The sequence below is a fragment of the Hakea prostrata genome, chromosome 9, assembly GCF_041222555.1.
Source record: "Hakea prostrata isolate BN-2017 chromosome 9, UWA_Hpros_2, whole genome shotgun sequence".
Taxonomy (NCBI): Eukaryota; Viridiplantae; Streptophyta; class Magnoliopsida; order Proteales; family Proteaceae; genus Hakea; species Hakea prostrata.
In genome coordinates, this window is record NC_142608.1 from 27,609,460 (window position 1) to 27,619,057 (window position 9,598).

The following is a 9,598-nucleotide window of genomic DNA, read 5'->3' on the forward strand; positions in this document are numbered from 1 at the left end:
TAATGGAGCATCCTTGAGTCACAAATCCAAATGTGACTCAAATCTTCCTAGAAGTGAATAATAGAAAACCTCATAATAGAAACATGCATTAATGAAGCATAATACACCAAGTCTAAATAATGCACAATAACCATGGTTAAACAAATATACATTTTAATGCAATAAAGGAAATGCATAATGTACAATAAGAAAGTGAAATGAATTGGACTTCATTAACTCTTAGAACTTTTTACAAGCTGAAAAGGAATTAAATACGTTTGTGATAACATAAAAAGAAAATCCTAGAACTATCTATCTATGAGACTGTCTCTGTGAGTCAAGCCAATCTCTAATAGATCGAGACTCCTCCTTATCTACCTGAACCTCCTGATCCTCCTCATCATCATCTTCACCCTGAGCTTGAACCTCTGGACTATTGCCTCCTCATCCTCGCACAATCTCTACCCATGGCATAGGAATAGGACCTTGACCTCCACCTATTACATCCACCCAGCCGGTACCCCATCTGGCATACCCAAGTGTGTGATCCACAGCCCCGAAGGTTAGTATGGAGGAAATCGACCTCCCACGTTCACAATAATATAATCAAGAACAAGACTAAATCAATGTTATACTATATTAACTGAAAGATCAAAATAAGATTCAAGGAACACATGTATATATAATCAGAGTGCGGAAAAAGAATGATACCAATATAATAATCAAATGTAGGGTGTAGCGGAAAAATCCTCTACGAAGACAAGCGGAAATGTAGATCGAAATTAAAAAGAAAGATTACAACCGATTCCCAAAATAAGAGGAATAGAAAAGAAGTAATCAAAACTAAACAAATGTCTCTTCAAGCCTATAGAGAACACTTCTAAAAGTATAAGTCTCAGTATCTAGATAACGCTGAACTAGCACATGGGTTCAACCAATCCTAGTACGATACACCGTCACCAGGGAATTCTTCACCGTCGTAGTCACCGTAGCTAACACCTTGGGCATAGTATGCGTCATCCGCTTGGGCTTCATAGTACTGGCCTTCATAGTCATCAGTACCTATAGATAAGTCTAACAAAGATGTTTGCAAAAAGGAGTGAGTTCAAAAGAACTCAGCAAGGTAGTTTATTCCATAATAACACAACAAAGCATAATAGCAAAACATAAGGAATGGAAATGATATGAAAAAGACAATGCACGTATGATTCTAACTCTATGTATGCTAGTCTCTATTGGTAGACATGCTTTAAGTCATAGCACCATACTCCTCTGGGTAGGTCTCAAATCACTCTCCCTCAACCATCTCGGTATCTTGGGTTATCCGATGGTAATGGGGTCCTGCATCCCTCTCAGACATTCTGTGGCTGGGGTTTAAGTCACCCCTCTCTCACATCACCATTGGTTTGAGTATTGGCACATGTCAAGGTTAAGCCTAGCCCAATGCAAGTCTTCTACTTAGTTATATCAAGTCAGAGTCAGATACTTCCATTCCTCGCCTCTCGCGATCCTTTCTAATATCCTTCTCACTAGAGTCAACGTATCCTAAGGCTACAACCAACTCAGACTACGGACTCATTAACCCTATTGGTCATCGACAAATAGTAAACGGGAAGTTCTCATGTTAGGGTATCAAACCATGCAGTCTAGACCTCTTAGGTATGTAATACAACAACCAAGATAGTGCTAGGGGCATTAGAGAACAGTGTCCATACCACAATCCCTGATATCCCAAGCTAGGAATACCCAATAAGGATAACCCTCAATCATAGTTGCACCAAACACATCATTCCATGTCAAATAATGAGTCAAGTACATCTAACATCCACAACATGTCATCATCAAGTAGTCAATTTAAACTATGTTATAGGAGGCTATAAGACTACTTACACATTCAAAGTAATAGATTGTTTATCATATCACATGTCAAATCATATATGCAATTGTAACCTTACCTATCTAAGTGGAAAAACTACTGAGAAAAGTATTGAACCTCACAAATAACCACTCCACCAGACCTCAGAGATCACTTAGATTAGGTTTAAGAAGTTTCATTAAGAAGTTTCATTGAAGTGTGAGATCAAAACGGAGGAAAAATCAAAATGGCATGGCCACTGTGACCCAGCCGGTCTCTTAGGGCGGTTGGTTGGGCCAATCGACCGCCCCCTTCTCGGGCAAAATTCCAAGTCCGAAATTCAAACTTTTGGTCATCCATTCTCGATCTGATTTTGGGGTAATTCAAATATGAATTTCATCCATAGAACTCCAGAGAGGTTATCACATTCTAGATTACAGAAAAAAGAAGATCTTAAATACACTTCATCTTATTCGACAAAATCAAGACTTGATCTAGACATAGAAATCCATCTTTGGGCATGATCTAGTCGCGATCATTGATGGGAAAGATTCTACACACTCCAACTCACCACTACAGAATTTTAGAAGGAGGAACAACTCTCTAACAATAAAGAATTCAAGTAAGAAGATAGTGTGCTTAACTAACCTCTAAAAGATCTAAAAGTCCAAGTGAGATCCAAGCCTTCTCCACTATTCGAGGGTTCTTGATCACCAACCACGTGTACACTGTCTCCCGACCATCCATAGTAGCCCCCATGAATAAAATAATGTGAAATTAGGTCATGGATGACTATTTATAGAGGGTCGGGGGCAAAATAGAGTTTAAATCCCGCTGTCAATCAACCGCCCCCTAGTAATTTTCAGTACTTGGGGTGCTTTGCTCATCCGGTTGATCCCCAACACCAATTTAACTTAACCCAACACATGGGGGGTCGTTACCTTGATCTCGTACATCTTCAAACTCGACTTGAATCAAGCTAGAGATCAACTTTCCCAGTCCATCAGGGTTTCCACGGAATCTTCTTCGGGTTCCCAGTAAGGCAGATTCTTCATCAACAATATCCAGGTCCATAGGCTCTGCAAATGGATCATGAGCTTCAATCCGAATAGCCCACAGCTTCCTCCGGCTAGAACTTCGGGCACTCAGACCTTCAATATGGATTTCGGGTTAAAATTGTAGGGGTTATTACATCCTCCCCTCCTGACAATAAATTCCGTCCTCAAAATTTGTAGCGTACTTGTGTGTTTGAAAATATGGGGGTATTGGGCTCGCATCTCATCTTCTATTTCCTGAGATGCTTCTTCAACAGAATGATTCTTCCATCTGATCTTCACCAGGGGTATGGTTCGATTCCTTAGCTACTTGTCCTTTTGGTCCAAATTTCAGCAGGTTCTTCTTCATAGGTCAGGTCAGCACTTAAACTTGCAGGTTCTTTACAGGTGCAATTGTTATGAGTTTGCTAGGAATTACCTTAGCATAGAAACATGGAATACATCTGCACACCAGCTAGAGACGAAGGAAAGGCCAACTTGTTGGCAACAAGTCCAACCTTTTTAGTAATCTCGAAGGGCCCAATATATCTAGGGCTGAGTCTCCCTTTAATATTAAATCTTATAACACCCTTCATAGGTGAGACCTTCAAGAAAGCCCGCTCTCCAACATGAAATTCCAAGTCTGACATTCTTTTATCTGCATAGGACTTTTGTTGAGACTGAGCAACCTTGATTCTTTCCCTAATCATATTGACCATGGAACCTATGGTCTCAATTAGATCAGGGCCAAGGACACGCCTTTTCGTAACTTCATCCCAATAGAGGAGTCTTGCAAGTTTGTCCTTATAGAGCTTTAAACGGGGCCATTCCAATCGTCGATTGGTAACTATTTTTGTAGGCAAACTCCTCTCGAGCTAAGTGGTCATCCCAGTTACCACCTATATTGACAACACATACCCGAAGCATATCTTCCAAAATCTGAATGGTTCTTTCTGATTGTCCATCCATCTAAGGATGATGTGTCACCCCCACCCAGCCGGATCCGGTCATACGCGACTCGTGGGGGTGATACACTACAGGACCAAGGTTCAGTGACAAACCCACACAAATATATGATATAGCAAAATCCAAGGACAAGAGTAAATCAAGTTTCAATATGAAAGTTATAAAATATGAAATAATCATTGTTTACAATCATCCATGTATAAAGTTAATCAAAATGAATATCATAGTCTGAATGAAAAGAAGAGTTTTGCAGTGGAAATAATTAAGTGTTGTGATAGAAAATGCTCTCTCCTTTCTTACAGGATATAAGGGTATAAATGTAAAATAGAGCCATGAAAGACACTATCGAATCCCATAGCTCTATTAGATCCCTACTGGAGTCCAGCTCCATAGGAACAATCCTGGCACGGGCACAAAGCTTCATGCTAGTTCACTTCCTCTCCAATCGGTCCTTTATGATAATCTACCGGCGACGGATCCTCCATATGAATGGAGTCCTCATAACCTGCAGAACAATATAAAAGAAACATACATAAAAAAGGAATGAGTTCAACATAACTTAGTGAGGTCAACTCAACCATCATATCATGCATTCGTTCAGAAATTCCCACATCATGCATATAAGATTAATGATGATAATATAATTAATGATAACAATATAATAAATAAATGATTATGATGTTATGCTTCTAACTCTGTCATAAAGTCTCTATGGCAGACACGCATTAAGTTAAACACCAATCTCCTCTTGGCAGTCTCGGTCACTCTCCCTCATGGCACTCAAGCACGTCTTTTGGGTTCTCCACAGTAGTTTGGTAAACTCATACTAATCCATGGTTGGGGGTATAAGACACCACTCCCTCACATCACTATTTGGAGTGAGATCTGGCCGACAAGTTTAGGCCCAATGCACAGTCATATGGTCTTGTACTGAATATGCTTTGGATATCTCCCCTCGTGCCTAGTGCACTTTTGGTTCGATATCCTTCTCCACCTAGGTATGGTATCCTCAATTGGAGGCATCTTTTGGATTCCTTCCCTAACCCAATGGTCATCCACATATAATGAATAGGATGCTCTCCATGTCTTCTCATTGGTTGGTTACCGGTCTTAAGCACCCATGAGCCCTTATTTATTATATGCAACTGTAAAATCCAGCCCTATCCTAACCCTAACCCTAACCCTGACCAGGATCCATTGTTGTTTATAGGTTTGAAGACCCGAAGCGGTGGTAGAAGTGACTTGTGGACCCTTTTGATTGATAATTTTGAGTTGGAGTCCGAGCCCATGGACATTGACGATGATACCCCTTACATGAGTACATTGTCGGTGTTTAGTGAGAATTTGTGCATCGAAGAACAGTGAATTAGTTGAAGTACCTAATGGACTCCCGTGAACAATCTGAAGGTATTCCCCGAAACTAGACTTCTTGATTGACTTGTAGAAGAAAACCCCACCCAATTTGACCTTGTATAGCCCTCCAAATCCCTGTCCGAAGTTGCTAAACTAATTCTGGATTTTCTGATGAAACCTGTCTTGGTCGATGCCATCGACCAAAGTTTCCCAGACTCGAAGTTAATGATTCTTTGGAATATTCCCTATTCTATTTATACTAGCCTTGTGTTTTGAGCCCTATTCTAATCATTACCACTCCTGAGAAAGTGGGGAGAGCTTCCCAAAGCACCTCCTTGGCATTGGTGAGGAAGATTCCACCCAAATCATTGCCAATCATTGTTCCTTGTCTCCATCAACAACTACAAGGTATGATTCATCACTCCACTCTCTATTCTATTCTTTTCTACTCTTTTCTACTCATTTTCTTGCTGTTGAAACCTTGGAGTTGATGCTGCAACCTTGCAACCATCACTCCAAGTGTTCACTCTTGCTTAACATATGATCATCTCCCTTGTCCATTGATGCTATGCTCTCATTTCAAGCCCTGCATATGCATTCCTTGATTTTCTTCTTAACTTCATGCATTCTTATCATAAACTGAGGTATATAGTGTGCTATGTCTACATTTAAGGCTAGCATATCATCCTAATTCAATTCCTATAAGTTCCCCTAGCTAATTCATGTCTTTCCAACGCAAATGTATTTGATTTCAATGCATGCTATGATTCTTGTCTATTGAACTTAGTAGTCCAATTTGGGGCTTTCTATTTAGACCATTAGATTGTGTTAATTCATTGATTAGTAGTGTTCTTATACTGTTCTTAAGCATCCCTCCAAGTTCCGGATCGATCTGAGCCCCGGAAGACCAATTTCAGACCAAAATCCCCAAAATCCAATATGCAGCCCCAAGACTGTTTTGGTCGATCATGGTCGATCATCCTTGGTCGATGCCATCCACCAAGAGCATCAACCAAACATGTTGCTGACTGCAACTTCACCCAATTTTGACCCGTTCGACCTCCGATCTTCCCGATTTCTTCTCTAATCTCTTATTTATGTTTGTTTAGGGTCTTAACACTATTATTGGATCACTCCTTTGTGACTCTTGAATCGCCATCAACTCAACTTAAGGTAAGGATGGTTATCGCCATAAATACATAGGCTATGTACTTATGTCTTGATGCTCATAACTTAATGAAAATAGCCTTTTAATTGCTTTTGAATATCATAGGAGTGCTATACATGTTTTAGAACAGTAGTATTGTGATTTCATATATTCTTGTTATAATGAATTATTATTCTTGCTACTTGTATATATGATGGATCATTTCGATGTTATGATTTAACTTCTATCATGATGATGTATCAAATGTATGCGGTATGATGGACTTGAGTATGTGATTGCTTAGGTATAACTTGGGATTGGGGAGTGTCCTATTGACGCTTCTGTCCTTGGGCATCGGAAGGAATAGTATGGGATGTTCTCCGAAGGTGCCTATCGACACTTTCCCGGGTTATTGGATGACATACATAGGATTGTCTAGTTGTGTGGCTAGGATTGTCCTTGTCGTGTCAGACCCGAATCGGAAAGGCATTGAGACGAACGACCCGTGGTAGTGTATGGTTTGATGGGCGCTCAAGACCGGTAACCAACCCGAGAGAGGACATAAACCATGCTACGGATACCCGAAAGGGGCCATTTATTGGTAGGGTTGCAAATAGCTACACTTGAGCTCACTGGCACTCGAAGATCGGTGAGTCATATCCATGAGAGGACGTGAGAGCTTCCCGTCTACTATATGTGGATGACCAATAGGGTTGATGAGTCCGGTGGGTAATATCCGTGACTCTTGTGTGAAGGATACAGGTAAGGATCCCGAGATGGGAGGAACGGAAGTATCCGGATCTGACTTGATATGACTAAGTAGATGACTTGCATTGGGCTAGACATTACCTTGACATGCGCCAATACTTAGACCAAATGGTGATGTGAGAGACGGTGACTGAAACCCCAACCATGGATTTGTTCGAGAGGGATGTAGGACCCAATTCCTCTTGGTATTGAGTGACTGAGACTTACCTAAAGAAGTATGGTGCTATGACTTAAAGCATGTCTACCATAGAGACTGACATTCATAGAGTTAGAATCATACTTGCAAATGTGTTTCATATCATATTGCATCATGTTATGATTTGTACTTATATGGTTATGAATTATGGAATAACTACCTTGCTGAGTTCTTTTGAACTCATTCTTTTGTGCAAATGTTTGTTACATTATCCCGCAGGTGTTGAAGACTCCGATGGTGCACCCTACGAGACGGACTATGATTCCACATACTACCCTCCGGGTGGTAGCTACGGTGAAGATCAGGATTATGGTGCCGAGGAGGATTACACTGTGTACCAGGGTTAGCCCCATTGTGGTGAGGGAGCGGCCGTGCTGGGCTTTCTTCGTCCACACTTATGAAGATATAATTATTAAGATAGAAGAAACCCTTGCTTAGTGCCCCATTCCCCTAGATTTTTGTTAGACACTGGATTATGTAATTAACTTTCACTGAGTTACTCTTTAAATATTGGATTGTAACTTAACTTGATTTTACTACTTTTCTGCTGCCACTAAGAGAGTGACTTCCACTCATTTTCTCTTTCTTATAACCATACTTATACACTTGGTATCATTTATTTCCGCACTCTGATTTTCTGTTCATATCTTATTCATGATATCTGTTCTTTATTGCTTTTACCTTAATTATCATTGTTCATGATTGTGTTATCGCATATGTGGGATGCATGGTCCCTTGATGCTTGATCCTTGGATTGTGGATCACATACCCAGGTAAGCTAGGGTACCGATTGGGTGGATGTGACAGCAACTCTACCATTCCATGATGACAGTGGGCCTGTTTGGTACTCACAAGACCTAGCCATTGACATCACGAGTTAACCGACTTCAATACCCTTACTGGAAGAGTAGTAGTACTCATAGGGTCATCTAGCCAAACACTTCTAGACACCTAGAATTCATGTTCCTAGGTCTAGATGCACATTCATATAAGGTCACTAGGGTAATGGGCGAACCCACAACCCTAGTTGGTAAGTAGAAAATAAGAGAACAAGTCTCAAAACCAGTCCCATACATTCTCATATAATCATTCACAAGGTTTGAAAAGAAATAACATCAACCACACATTCTTACCTTTCATTCGCGCTAAGTCACACACAATCACATGATTATAAATATAAAAAATAAAGGAAGATATCAATAATGAAATTGAAATAACATTATCAAACATACAGGACATGGTTAAGTATATTCCTCACCTTTCAAGTTAGTTACACTCTCCAAAGTCTCACAAAGTGCACCCAAGAGTACGTAATTACACCCAAAATAACCCTAGTTGCATAAAAGAAAGAGTAAGTATTAATTGGGAACCAATTGGGTTCAAAAGAGGTCCAAAACACACTTCCCGGATATGACCAGTTGAATGGCCAGTTAACCCACCATCAACCTAGTTTTGAGCAAAAATCCATATTTCTCCTCCGATTCGAAATGGGATCAAAGTGAGAATTTGGGGTCTTATAATTAATAGTAGTGGGTCCTAGAAGTACCAACAATTCATCCCGACTAGGCCTCAAAAGCCCCAAATTCGGCTCTCACGAATGCTTGCGGGCGTCTTTGAGAGGTTCAAAATGAATTTGATCGCAATGAATCGCATAATCGTCTCTCGAAACAATGGAAGACATAAAGGGGAGTAAAGAAAGCATTCATTGCAACCTATTAACTCCAACTACCAAAACCTATCATTCAACGATGAAAAATACCATTAAACTAGGTTTAGAGAAGAGAGGTTGAAGAACTCTCACCTTTCTAAGCGTTACCGTGAAGATTCAAGTATCGAAGCGATGCCACGTGGAAGGAATGCAGAATCCCCCTTGGTTTCCTCTTCTCTCCAAGCCTCACCCCCACTCTAACATTAGAAAATACGTTCTACGATGAGTGGAGGCATAAAATAGAGTTTTTAAACCAATTTTCCTGAAATTGCCCCGAACTGGGCATGAGCAATAGACCTAGACCCGTCAACTTGTCTGATCGTCCATTTTTTGTTGACTCCTTAAACAAGGTCCGATTCCGGTGTTTTTTGGCTTTAAAGGAATGTCATTTAAGTACCTGTTGGGTATATTTACCTTTTCATTTGGATTATCCTTCGATTTTTGGATGTGCCAAAATCTCTTTTTAAAGCCTTTGTGATTGACCTTCTCTCTCCTCTTAAACTCTAGAAGAGTGGTCAAGTCATCACTAGGGTCATCCACTACCATGGGGTCCATTTCTGAACCTTCGGGCTCGACTCGAATGACCCATAAT